The 14,957-nt window shown below is 33.9% G+C and overlaps 1 protein-coding gene across 9 annotated transcripts in view; it reads right to left on the bottom strand.

The window, feature by feature from the left end:
• LOC119243609 (uncharacterized) overlaps positions 1 to 14,957 on the bottom strand; it is a 782,255-nt gene that overhangs the window by 183,917 nt on the left and 583,381 nt on the right. Inside the window, exon 11 of one of the 9 annotated variants that reach the window (XR_008551539.1) lies at positions 6,543 to 6,574. The exons of the other annotated variants lie outside the window; for them this stretch is intronic. The gene's annotated coding sequence lies outside the window, so the exon portion shown is untranslated. Of the gene's footprint in view, positions 1 to 6,542; positions 6,575 to 14,957 lie in introns of those variants that run through there. 9 annotated transcript variants of the gene reach the window in all.

The raw sequence follows: 14,957 nt of genomic DNA, 5'->3' as shown, positions 1-14,957 counted from the left end.
ATGGCACGCAGACCTCTCCTGCTGCGCCCGCTGCTCCCCTCAGCAGTGTAGTTCAACAGTCTGCCTGTTTCTGCTCCCCGCTCAGGCTCTGGTGAATTCTCTCACCCTCCCGCATTTCTGACTGTACCCAGTGCTTGTATAAATAAATAAATAAATCTTAAAAAAAAAGTCCATTCTTATTTAAAGGTCATGAGCAATTCTCTGTTCATCAACAAATACAGTACTTACGCTAATGCTACATTAAATGCTTTATATTATTAGCAATCTTACTTTGATCTAATAGGAGTGGTGTATTTGAAGAGGCTGAAGTCAGTGGTGGGAGACTAGTGAGCATGCAATTGCTAGCTAGAGGCAATGATGCAAGAGTTAAGAGTTAGACTACTTTAGTGGTCTTGTAATGAAAATTGATGATTTGCACTGATACAGAAATTAAATCACCCCAAATTTTAAGTTCGTAATAGTAGAAGTCATTCCAGACCTTGATGTTTTGATAATGTATGTGAGGTGTCCTTTGAAAGAACTAGCTAGGAGCCAAAGGAAAATACATATTGGAAGTGGCAGTTGGATTTAATTTTTAGTTTTGTTGAATTTGAACTACTGACACATGAATTTGACCCTAGCATATTTTACACAACTTATCAATAGATTTCACACAGACCTTTACGGAAAATGTCAGTGATATTTAGGTACATAGAACTGTAGCAATGTCTACCCATAATTCTACTTACTCACATTTACATTAAGGATTCATCTTTTATGTCTCTAACCATTTTGATAATTAACCTGACTCAAGATAAAATGTAATGTTTGATATTTTCAAATTTAAGATGAACCAATTTAATTTTCATTTTGAAATGTTCTTTTCATATTGATTCTAACCAAGTATCTATACTTACATATTTAATATTGAGAAAATTTATTACAGATGTAATGTATTATTGAAAAAAAGATTGTGTAAATTAATCAAGAAAACAGTCTTTGAAAATATAAGTAACTGGCCTCCCTGGTGGTGCAAGGGGTTAAAGATGAAACCTAAGAAGCTCTCCATAGCCACTGCAGCATGAGTTTAATTCCCAGCTAGAGAGCTACCCACATGGCACAGCAGACCTCCCCTGACTCCCCCTTGCTCCCCTCAGCAGTGTATTTCATCAGTCTGCCTATTCTGTTCCCCACTCTATCTCTGGTGAATTCTCTCACCCCCCACACACCTCTGTCTGTATCCCAGTTCTTGTATGCATATTTTTTTTTTAAAAAAAGAAAATATAAGTAACAAGAGCAGCATTTCCTATACATTATTTTATATTGTGTTGTATTCTTGTAAGCTGTTCCCTGTACTAAAAATCACTTCTCACTTTGCTTCCTTCTTACCGTTTATTCATCTTTCAAAGCTCAGCTAAAAGTAAACCTCAAAAGAGACTCTCAACAGACCAATATAGGGAATCTATCCTTTTTCCTTGGCTTAGTCAGTTTTATTTAATTACACTTTTTCTTAAATGTGTAAATGAGTATTGCCTGAATCACCACTAGATTGTAAACTGCAGAAGTTTCATCTGTTTTGTTTACAGTGTGAAATTACTACATAATATAGTTTTCAGTAAGGGGCCTAGCCGGTGGTGCAAGCCGGGGTTAAGCTGCAGCACAATGAAGCGATTGGCAGCCACTGCAGCACTAGCTAGATCCCTGGCCAGGGAGGTGACCCACATGGTGCAGCAGACCTCTCCTGACTTGCCTGCTGCTCCTCTCAGCAGTATATTTCACTAGATCTGCCTGTTCTGCTCCCAACTCTGCCTCTGGTGAATCCTCTCACCTCCTGCACCTCTGGCCTGCACCCCAGCTCTTGTATGCATAAATAAATAAATATTAAAAAAATATACTTTTCAGTGAATGAATGGATTCTAGGGGGCAAACCAGTAAAATACAAACTTCACATACTAAGAGATGAACATACTTCTGAGATTGAGTGTTTTATTTCAAGGAATATTAGGAATTTGTGACAGACATGATTAGCACTCACTATATATGATATATTATAGTTGAATTTTATTTTTAATAAATACAAAATGCTCAAAATTTTCTGCATTAAGGACTATGTACCTTTAAGTTGGCGTAGTCATTTTCAATGGATATAGGAAGAATACTGCAGTTTATAATTAATTTGAATGATTTAAAGTATGGTTTGTTCATGGAGTCACTGGAGAGGCATAATATTATTAAAAGCCAGATGGCAGCACAATTTACATGCCTCAAAAAGCACAAAAATAATTTCCTAGTGGAAACATTTTAAAAATGGTTTTTATTCTCTTCAATAGTTATCAATTCAAATAATCTCACTGTTTTTTTCTTACAAATATATTGCTCTCCGACATTCTGTTTGAAAACTTTGGCAAAACATCGATCTTTTTGGCACGTGAGTATTACTTATTAAATAGATTTTACTGTCTAAATGGAAAATAGATACCTTAATAATATTGCTTAAACACAGCAATTCTGAATGTTTCTCAACAAATAAAATCACCTTTCTTCTTTAATTCAGTCATACATTATTTTACCTGTTTAAAACCGATCATTTTATAATTCATTATTATTTAGTATCTCAGTAGAACCAATTTCAAACTTCATTTTTATTATGCTTTTCTAACGATACACATATTTGCCATACAGGTACAAAAGTCAAATGTTCCCAATATGCAAATTAACTTAATTTAGCTTACTTAAAAGTGTTCATTAATTTGACTATATCATAGGAGTTTTTAAACAAAATATAGCACATATTTGATAAACACTTCTAAGAAAGCACTTTCTTCGAAAATTGAAAAAATTACCTTAAAAAGGGTTAAAATTTAATTTCTAACTTGGCATGTATTTTTATTGATGTAACATTAGTTTAAAACACTTTACACGATTCAGAGATATCAGATCCCACCTCTTTGTGCGTGTTAACACAACACAACCACCGCCCAGGTGCCCACAGTCCTGCACCACCACCTTCAATTGGGCCTCCTTCCCCCTTTGCTCTCTACTCTTCCCTTCTCCCAATGGTAGCCTCAGTTAATTTCTTTTTTTTTTTAATCAGACCCACTTTTAATTTTTTTTTTTTTAAGATTTTATTTATTTATTTATACAAGCACTGGGTACAGTCAGAAGTGCAGGAGGATGAGAGAATTCACCAGAGCCAGAGCGGAGAGCAGAACAGGCAGACTGCCGAAGTACACCGCTGAGGGAAGCAGCGGGCAGCAGAAGAGGTCTGCATACCATGTGGGACCCTCGCTGGTGCCCAAGGATCAAACCTGGCGCTGCAGAGGCTGCGGGCAGCTTCACAACCCAGCAATCAACCGCTGCGCCACCGGGGAGGCCCTCTTTTTTTTTTTTTTCCTTTTTTACATTTCAAGTTTAGTATTTATTTATTTATTTATTTATTTATTTATTTATTTATTTATTTATTTATATGCCTTTTGCAGTCATGCATTCTCCTCTCAGATGTAATCCCCATAAAATTCCCACCAACGAGACATCCCTGAATCATCACCATAGTCTGCTCTGCTAGTCCCGTCCATGTTTTGATCCCTCTCCTTTCTCCTCCCCAGCTGAATGTCTCTGATTTATAAAACGTTTGCCAGCCAGTTTCGTCTTTTTCTTTTTCCTGATCCCTTGTCTAATTTCATATGCCCCTCCTATAAGTGAAACCATCAGTTAATTTCTAATACAGATGGTTTCATTGGGGAACTATTTGAAACAAATAATAACCAAACACTGAGCTACTAACAGCAATGTTATAAGAAAATAGAAGTGGGGGCACTTTTAAATATATGGATGCATTATTATAAATCCAAAGCATGACAAAGATATTAAAAATAAAATTACAGTCTAATACTCCTCAGACTATAGAAAAAACTTGCTAAAGAAGTAGTAACTAATCCTCCTATGTATAAAATAGAAAATACATTGACACCAATCGTGGTTTATTCCCCAAATAGCATGGTTATCATTACCTAAACATTTGAAATATAATTATTTTTACTCCACCATATTATCAAAATAAAGGAGGAAAACCATATAATCATTCTAATGTTTATAAAGAAGTTACTTGAAAAAAATAAGTTCTTAACTGAGAAAGGACCAATTTATTTGAAATATGAGGAAACATTTGTCTTATCCACTTAAAAACAGAATATCAAGTAAATATTGTTAGCTAGGGGCCTCCCTGGTGGCACAGATGGTTGAGCACAGCACTGTGAAGCTGTCCTCAGCCTCTGCAGCACGGGTTCAATCCCGGCCGGCCAGGGAGATACCCACATGGCACAGCAGACCTCTCCCATCTCTCCCGCTGCTCCCCTCAGAAGTGTATTTTGTCAGTCTGCCTGTTCTGTTCCCTGCTCTGTCTCTGGTGAATCTTCTCACCCTCCCACACATATGTCCTGTACCCCAGGTCTTGTATGAATAAATAAATCTTTTAAAAAATAGCTAGCTGATTTAATATTAAACTATTGAATGACTTAGTCTATAATAAGAGAAGAAAAGGAGATATTCTAATCTTTTCTATTTGACACTATATAAGATATCCTAGCCATTATGGCAAGTAAAAAAATGAAAGAGACACAGGAATTCTCAGGAAGAAGCAAACCCATTAATTTGCATTTAAATTATTTACATAAAAAAATTATAAGTATTATGCAAAACAATTACCAAAATATGTTAATGACAGCACAATATAAAATACGCATATAAAAATGATTCGCTATGTATTAACACCACAGTGTTAGAATGGATCCTGATAATAAATATATCATGAAATATGGTGGAGAACTATGGGTGTCTTGGGGGTGGTATGATGTGATAACATACATCTAAGGAGGTACAAATCATATATAGTGTGTAAACCCACAGCCTTAAAAAAATGACTTGTAAAAAATTCTTAGAAATAAATTTATTTATGTAAGATCTCCACACTGAAATCTATGAAACATTATTGTGATAAAACCCCACAGATATACATATCAAGTTCATAGAAAAAATGATGTTATTATCCTACCAATTTTTGACTAAATTTAACCACATATTTGATAGTTACATTTCAAAATTTTAGATGTTTTTGTAAAATCAATTGATAAGGACATTCAAAGGATCTTAAGCATTTAAAGAAATCTTGATTAAAACAAAAGGGTTAGGGGACTTTTACTACCTTATTTCAAGAGCCCCTATACATTTACAGTTATCAATTAAATGTATCAATGCCCTAAGAATAAATGATTTAGAGACCTCTGATTTTTTTACAAGAGTGTCAAAACAATTCAGTCAGAATTAATGTCTTTCAAGAAATAATGCAGGAATAAATTGATAGTCATGAAAAAATATTAGCCATCATTCTAACTGTATATAGATTATAAAAGTTAATTAAAGATAAAGGCTAAATGTAAAATCTAAAACTATAAGATATAACAAGCCAGCAATAAAAGCAATGGATTACTGATATAAATGAAATCATGGATTTATCTTAAAAATATAAGAATGAGTAGAGAAAGCCTTCCTATATATTATATGATCCATCTGTATAAAATTCCATAACAGGCAAAACAAACCTATGATGTGAAAAATTATATACAATGGCATTGTGGGCGATGGAACTCACTAATAGGCAGCCTCATGGTTATGGTAATATTTTCCATATATCAGGGAGTGCTACATAGATGAATGCCTTTTTCAAAATGTGGGATATATTTGAAATCTCTGATTTTATTTTATGTAAATTCTATATTTAATAAAACTGTGTCCATATACCCTCTGAAATATTTAGGGGGGCATAAAACTATAATTTTCTCTAAACAAAAAGGCAAAATACTTTGTATAATATATTTTAAGTTTGTCTGATAACTTTTCCCTAAATTAGTTTTGAAATACTCTAAAAATAATATGCACTACTGATTGGCTAAAAGGATGAAGACATATATAGTTGTAAAATAAAAGCTAATTGGTAAAAACTAGGTGACTATTCACTACAATATTCTTTCACATTTTATTTATGTTTAAAATTTTATAAGACAATGTAAGAAAATGTCTACCTGAAGATTTAGCTGACTTCTAAATCATGCAAAAGCTTTGATTTAGTCATCTTTCTTGAAGGTATCAGGTAAAGATATAAATATAAGGACAAGGAGCAGAAAGGAAATTGTTTCAAGAAGATGCTGTTTTTCATACATGACTTCAAATATGTTTTCATGTATGGCATCAAGTTATCATAAAGACATTAAAATAAAAATCATAATTATTTGCTACCCATGTTAAAGCTTTAGTGCATTCTGTAAGATAATAGATATATCAAAGCTGGAACTGCGGCCATAATTTTAAGGAATATGGAAAATATCTGATGAGGGTGACTTTAGATACTGTAGTCAGATAATATGCAGACAGAGTACAGTGGTTAGTAAGTAATTCAGTAAAACTCTAGAAAAATTCCTTTTTTAAAATGCTGCATGAAGGTAATCGAAAGCAGAAGGACAGGAAGGCACGTGGGAGGGACATTATTTTTACCTGGATAATTGGTCAGTCTCTACTGGGCAACTAATTCATAGTCCAGGTTCTAATAGAATAAAGGAAATATAATAAAGCTGGTTAGATTAATAAACTATCCACAAACCTTTTGAGTTTCTTTCAATATAAATGTAAATGGACTAAGTCCCTTGAGGCAGCCAAACAGTTAAATTGTTTGACTAAACAGATGCTGCAGCAATCTAAGAAACAGAGCAAGAAAATACAAATCCTTCTGGAATTCTGTCTCTAATAGATTTTCAGGTTTGGCAATAGGATTAGTTACCACAGATGTTCAAAAAAAAATCTAAGTGTATGGTCTTTATAGTCTTAGGCTCACTTTTTTTTTTCAGATATAGTACTTCAAAGATTTGTAAAACGTGTACATTTATGAATCCATTTAATATTTGTTTGTTTTGTCTTAATTAAGAATAGTTTTGTATTCACAGACATGATAAATGAATCCTATGGAGGATGCAGTTGAGATACAGCTTATGAGGAAATCTTAAACTACTATCTAGAGGTCCTTCCAGACATGATAGTGAGGAATGGGAAACAGCAGGTGAAAGATAAACTGCCAGATCTCTCAGAAGAAATGATCTAAAAGCGCATTTTCTAATGAACAGCATGAGCAACACCTTCCCTGGAGCCAAAATAACACTATGCTACTTTCATATTTCTTGTTGAATATATAAGTGACATTGGTGACAAGCTAGCTGTTGTTACACCTAGAAACATGCATCTTCCATGTTTTTGTTCCATATTTATGTGATTAATGGTCAGACTGCAAGACTCAGAAGACAACTTAACAGTCCACTTTATCACAAAAGCATTCATTTGAAAGCACTTTTACTTTCTTAAACAAAAATCACAAGGCTTTCTTGTCAACAGATTGACAGCAACAAAAATAGGTTTACCCAGATTTGATCTAAAATGTGTATGTGAGTTTGAAGCACTCAAGCTTGCTGAACTGTACATTACAACATGGCTCTGAGTGAAGTTCTTCACCTTCTTGACTCTAAGGCTATACCATTTTCCCAATGCTCTAACAAAATGGCACGTAAACTGACTTTCAACCAATAATATGTGAATAATGGATGAACTGAATGACTTTAGTTTTCCCATGTAAAACACCATTCATTCTATAAACTGACACATGGAAAACAATTTGGGAACATTGCATCTATTTTTCTGTAATGAATTTGCCAGATATGATTCACATGGTCCTATTTTACTTATATCATAAAGAAATCCATTAAGTGCAGCCAGACAATACGTCAAGCTTACTCCATGGTAGATAGTACCATTCATAAATCAGGTTTCAAAACCAGTCATTCATATGCTCTGACATTTATCATTAATTTATCAATTGATCTGAAATTTGACTTTACTATTATAGAGATTCAGAAAATTTAATCTAAACGCATGAGAATGAACTAATTATTGTCTTCAGAAACAGAAGGTAGTAAATATTCTCTTAGTTGCTATGTTACCTCAGGCATTTTAACATTTCTAAACCTCAGATTCTTAACGATAAAATCAAATTAATGAAATTATCTCAAATTTTATGGACATTAAAATATGTAATCCACTAAAATAACACCATATTCCCTGACACACTAAGGGAAAGCGCTGAGTATAGTTCATTAAAGTTTGCAATTATTGCATACTTAAACACAGCACTTTTTACTTATTTTCAACTTGAATTTCTCATGGTAAATTCCAAAGAGCTTGCTTTATTTTTAAATAAGAATTGTTCTCAGTATGCCTTCATAAAGGAGAGATCACCAAAAGCCCTTTCTCACATGTTCATACATTTGCCTATAGACACATTCATGGAACAAGTATTTATTGAGTAGCATATCCCTACACTGACATCCCTTGTCTGCCAGTTCCTTTCTGACTTTCATTATTGGAGTATTCTATTTACATGGAGAGTAAATGCTGGTCATGTCGATGTTTACATGTCTGTTGAGAAGACACTGATGTTTTTCTCTCACTACATAAAATTTACATTTGTGTGTGTGTGTATATTTATAAATATATATATATATATATATAATTTTAAAAGCATTTACTTTTTGCTGTAACATTGGTTAGCATTATCATTTGTGTATCAGAAGTATAGGATCAGGCCTCCCTGGTGGTGCAAGGGGTTGAACGCAGTGTTGTGATGCTGTCCGCAGAGTCTGCAACCGAGTTCAATCCCTGGCCAGGGAGCTACCCACATAGCGCAGCAGACCTCTCCTGACTCGCCTGCTGCTCCCCTCAGCAGTGTATTTCAGTCAGTCTGCCTGTTCTGTTCCCCACTCTGTCTCTGGTGGATCCTCTCATCTTCCACACCTCTGGCCTGTACCGCAGTTCTTGTAATCATAAATAAATAAATCTTTAAAAAAAAAGTATAAGATCTCCCTCCTCAGGTGTTGTGGGAAGGGAACACAATGGTATATCTCAATTTTTTAAAGTTTGGTATAATCCTAAATTGTGCAAAGGTGATGACCAACCCATGAGCTAATAAATCTACCAAAGTAAATATCTTGTTTTAATATCAGGTGTTTGCATTGAAGTGTGAAATGTATATCTATGATTGTTTAAACACAACAATTGTTTAAGCTTGTAATAGAGGTGGAAGATTTTTTCCTAAAGATTTAAAACAGCAAACTCATTATTATTCAAATATATATAGTAAAAGAAATATAATAAAAATGCCAAAACTATACTTCGTACTATAGAGAACAGTATAAAAATATATTCTGCATGCAGAATGCTAGCCCATAGAATTCAGCCATTATTCACATACTATGGATCAAGATTCAACCAACTCACATGCAATTTTACTGGAATGTTAGAGGATATGCAATTAGTAGAAGCCACATGTCAAATCAGTCTGCTCTCTTCTATCAAAGCATTTATCACTCTAGTATATGTTTGTATACATTACATTGCCCAGGATTGGATCCAGCATGCTAGATATAGGCACAAAAAGAGGATGAGAAACTAAGTATAATTAATTAGGTAGATTACAAGAATTTTTATAAAAGGAATACAAGAAAATGGTATTGCATAATTAACTATTAACACCTCTTACATGTAAAAAATTTGCATGTAAAAATTCTGAATTTGCACATTCAGAAGATAATGAATGCCAGATTGTTGGATAGAGAGAAAATTTAGAGAATAAAAAGATGAAGTCAAGGGCCTCCCCAGTGGCGCAGTTGGTTGAGCACAACACTATGAAGATGTCCACAGCCTCTGTGGTGCAGGTTCGATTCCCAGTCGGCCAGGGAGATACCCACATGGTGCAGCAGACCTCTCCTGTCTTACCTGCTGCTCCTCTCAGCAGTATTTTCGGTTTTTTGCCTGTTCTGCTCCCCACTCTGTCCATGGTGAATTCTCTCACCTTTCCATGCCTCTGGCCTGTACCCCAGTTATTTTATGAATAAATAAATCTTTAAAAAAAAAGATGAAGTCAAATAGTGACTTCAGAAGTACCAATGCAGAGATATAGGAAAGAAAAAATACTGATGAATAACTGAAAAAAGTGACCTTACATTTTGTCAAAGAGGGAAAAATAAACAGAAAATTGATTAACAGGAGTTTGGTGAGAGACCTCTATATGTTTAACTTTAAAATAATGGATTTTGGGGCTCCCTGTGGTGCAGCAGGTTGAGAGCAGCACTCTGGAGCTGTCCACAGCCTCTGCAGTGCAGGTTCGATTCCCAGCTAGCTAGGGGAGATACCCACATGGCGTGGTAGACCTCTCCTGTCTTGCCAGCTGTTCCCCTCAGCAGTGTATTTTGGTCCATATGCTTGTTCTGCTCCCCACTCTGTCTCTAGTGAATCCTCTGTCAATAGTGAATCCTTTCACCCTCCCACACATCTGGCCTGTACCCCAGTTCTTGTATGCATGAATAAATAAAATAAATCTTATTTATTTAAATGTGACCAAATGAATATCTACAAAATAGAATGTCAAGAATATTATCTATAATACACTTGAATTACTTTCAAAAGTTCTCAAAATGAGGAGCCATTAAGTACTCAACTAATTTCAAAGATTTAAAAGTCACATAGGCTATGTATTTATTTTTATATACCACTGAGGAATAAAACTAGAAATCACTGAGAAAACTAGAAAGCCTTTAAATGTTTCAAAATTAAATTGCATATTTCTATTTTAACCTTAGGTCAAAATAATCAAATAGGGAATTTACAAATTATTTTAAATTTCATGGAAATAAAAATGTGACATTAAAACTTGTGAGATGAATGTAAAGATAAGGTTACTGGAAGGTTTATCAAATAAGCAATGAAGAATTCCTGTTTTACCTTTTTGTGAGTTTGAACTCCCTCCTACCCCCTTTTGTAAATAACCTTTTTTGTATCTTGGACTTGAATCTGTTGATTTTTTATTTACTATCTCATTTCCGCCTCAGTAGTTTTATTACATGAATTTCTTTAACTAGCTTTGCACATTTTAATAATTGAATCAATTTGGTTTGAGAAATTTACTGAGAAAATAAATAGTGGCTTCTCTTTGAAAAGACTTTCTGGAGTGAGCTAGTGGGGCTCACAGTTACAATATTGGGTGTCTTTTCCAGGTTAGTAGGTCTTCAACCTCTAAAAGATAGTCATAACATCAGCTCTGTTGTTTGAAATTAATCACAGGAATGGTCCAAGGGATTCTAATGTTCAACTTGAAATGCTGCTCAGAGACCAAAATGTTCATGAAATATGCAATGGTTTGTGTGAGTCTGAGGACACAAATGATAGAATATTAGCTGTTAGGCAGTGCAAACTACAGGGAGCTGAAAGAAGATATCTTTTTACCTTAATCTTTTAGGGGGAAACAAAAGAAGAAGCTGAAAAATAGGACTGAAGTCGAAAAATAAAACACCTGCATCATGTTTATTTTTTGAATATTCAGAGCGAACGTATTTCCTGGATATTTGTATTAAGATGATCAAAATAATTTTTTTACCCTGGAATTTCAAAATAGACACTATCTAGGTACATACAAATAAAGTAATAGCACTCCATTTTGGTTCCAGTTCCAAAAAGCAAAGTATGGTAATTAAGACATCAAGTACACTTACTCTTTAAACCTGATTAAATCAACTTCAGCATTTTTTGTCCTCTATATACTCATTATGATGTAACATGGAAATTAATGTAGAAAAGAGTATTGGTTCCCTAAGAAATAATTATTTTATTAAGCTTAAATGAGTCCATTTGAAATATCTGAGAAAATATAGATGCTAGAACTCATGACTCTTAAAACCAAACAAAGCAATACATACATAATAAATGCACTGATCTGAGAGGAGCATGCTTTGCAGATGTCATAAGGAAAATGAAAAAGAGAACTAACAGAAACAAAGAGGGAGAGATGGAATTTTCTTGATTATCTCTTATAAACAGATGAATAAAGTGTCAGATTTACTTTGAAAACATAATTATTGACCATTTTTGACATAAATATCAAGGAAAATTCATGTACCACTATTAAGTACGAATATGATTGTAGAGTTCTTTACTCTATCAGCAGTACATGAAGTTGCATTAGACTCAGTAATTTCCCAATGATTATCAACAGCAATTTTGCACATTAAATTATTTCATATTAGTCACTTCTCCAAAGTAAGTGAAATATTCAGTACTCTAAAAGCTGGATTACTTAATAAAATTACAACTGTAACTTTCTGTTCTAATGTCTACTAATTTTTAATTACATTTTTACAGTGCAGATTTCTTTTACAAACTACCCACTCAGTAATCAAAAAAATTGGGGAAAAAATCAGATGAACTATAATAATGCTATCTTTAAAAAAAAAAAGCAAATGCTCAGTATTTGTGACCTCTAAAACTATAAATAAATAATGCATTTTTCTTTAAAGGTTGCTTTGTAGTGTTTGTGCTGTGTGTGTGTCTACAAGTGCATGATTGCGTGCATAATGGAATCGAGCACTCTGGAAGAAATGATCATTTGCTTTGACTTAAAACCCATTTAAAATGTTTTTGTCTAGCTCCACATACACATAGGTGAGTCATTTGATTAAATCTCAGAGAAAAAAAACAATATTTGATACAAATATTTGAAAAATGAATTCATCAACTTTTCATGCTAACTAGTTTATCACACATATATTAACACACTCATACATTCTGGAAGTCAGTTATTATATACTTTTTCTTTATCCCAACCCTTAAAAGTATTACATAGTAGAGCAAAAACATCATTATTTTTAGAGTAAAAAACAATGTTACAAATTAAAAACCAAAGCCTTTAGAGTCTACAAGGCAGGTAGTTTGGTGTTTACTTTCAATTGTTTTCTGTTATAAAGTAGGTTTAATATTGTGTAATAGCTTTAATCCTACAAAAATTTTTATTTCATGTGGCATAAGCTACCTAGAAAACATTATAGTGGCCAGTAACTCAGAGCATTTTGCTTTCAAATTAAAATTGCTTTTTTTTTTCTTTATTTGGTATTTAGACTGTAATTAGTTCAAAGTTGCAGCCCTTTAAAGATCCAGAATAAAAGACACAGAGAGATCCCATGGTCACAAGTGTGTAATTCTAGTAGTTATGACTCCTAAGCAGTCTATCACATAGTCCCTTAGGCTGTATATGTGATAGAACTTGCCATGCCTCAAGTAGAAAAATACCTTCTAGAACGCAATCGTTGATCTGGAATTGCCAAGAAAGAACCAAAGTAATTGAGCCACGTGCCTTCTTCAATTCTTGTCTTTGGGGGAACTTAACTCAAGGGTATCGTCAATGAATCCTTTCTGATTGACACTGGGTACATTTAAAAACAAATCACCCAGCATTGATGACAAACCTTAAGGTCAAACCCAAGTCTCTCTGTCTGTGACACTGTCACGTATACAGCTGACACTCTGTATCATATACAGCTACATTTCTCCAAATATTTTATACTTTAGAGTATGTTAAATATTTACATGTAGGTTTTCAAAATAGTTTTTAACCTAGAAAATTATTTTTCTTATCCTTTCATTCATTCATTGAAACTGCAAAGATAAATTTCAACCAAGACAATAATGAAAAATCTTAACTCCAATAAATAACAAAAATACTAAGTCACTGTACTTTTCTTAACATCAATAGGTTAGATATTAGTGTCCCGCTAACCTAAACTAACTGTCTATCTAATAAGTAATAATACCGGTACCAATATCTCCAGTATACTATTAGATACCATAAACACTAGAAATATCTGTGGCATGATACAAAAGACATTGGCTTCTCAATAACACATTTCGAAGTAAGTGTTCCAGATCTGCCTGTGGCACAAGTGGAAACAGCAGAACTCAACGGAAGACAATTATTCAGGAACAGAGGTGACAGTGTGGAATCTGCAACCTGTGACTTTCAGGGTTGCTCATCACCATCCAGCCAACAGAACCAAGAAGAGAGAAGGTGAAAGGTCACAATCACACCTTAATTACTTTGTTTGGGAGTACAAGTGTTTCCTACATTCATTTTTTAAAGCTAGTAAATGTTGATATTGGCCAGTTTGGAGCAATAATTCTGTACTGTGGATATGAAGCATGATTTATTTTTGCATTGGTAGCTCACCCTACCACAAAAAGATTGTCAGTATTTTGTAAACTTCATGTGAGAATATTGGTACAGCTTTAAGCATATGAATAACCTAGCAAAGGAAGTCTGTTAAAGATGCATCTAATTGATGTGAACTTGTTTGTTAACTTTGAGTCATAAGCAAAGAGACAAAAACTGTGACAGGACGAGGGATTGAACAAAACAGAAGTAGTGTAAATTATTTACTTCAAGCTTTAAAGCTAGCTTATGGAGTCATAAAAATACAACAGTGGTATTCATAAATCCCCAATCATAGAGCAAATGCAGCAGTGGTACTCAGGAGGAGAGGTTTTACAGCCCTGAGAAGTCCTTGTTATTCTCCACATTGATCTCTTGCTGCTGCCTGGCTAGAAGTACACTTTCCAGGAAGCTGATGAAACTGCCAAAGCAATGGAGAAGCGAGGTGCTCAGTGCTTCCCATGACATAATGAAGATATATGTAGTTACATGAGAATTAAGATGGTCCCAGATCAATAATGTAAATCAAAAAATAAAAAAGACAAACTTCTGTTTCTCTAAAACAAGAATGAAACTATAGATCACAACTAATTTGTAGAGTTGTAATGCACAAGTATGCTTAAGATCTCAAACTTCTTGTATTACTTATTTGGATGAAATTAAACACATACATCATTCTAACAAATATCTCCCAGCAGATTGTGAACTTTGGAAATGGGAAAGGAATTAAAGGCAATGCATTTTATATTTGTGTTCTTTTGTCTCAGGGTTCAATTATTTTCCTCTAAAGAATTTATGTTTTCTATCCAACAGACGATGATGAGCCATTTAATAGACATTGCTAAAGCGTTGC

Source organism: Talpa occidentalis, unplaced genomic scaffold, assembly GCF_014898055.3.
Source record: "Talpa occidentalis isolate TD23 unplaced genomic scaffold, MPIMG_talOcc4v2.1 talOcc4.13, whole genome shotgun sequence".
NCBI classification, from domain to species: Eukaryota; Metazoa; Chordata; class Mammalia; order Eulipotyphla; family Talpidae; genus Talpa; species Talpa occidentalis.
The sequence above is the reverse complement of the archived record's forward strand: the minus strand, read 5'-3'. Positions and strand labels throughout refer to the sequence as shown.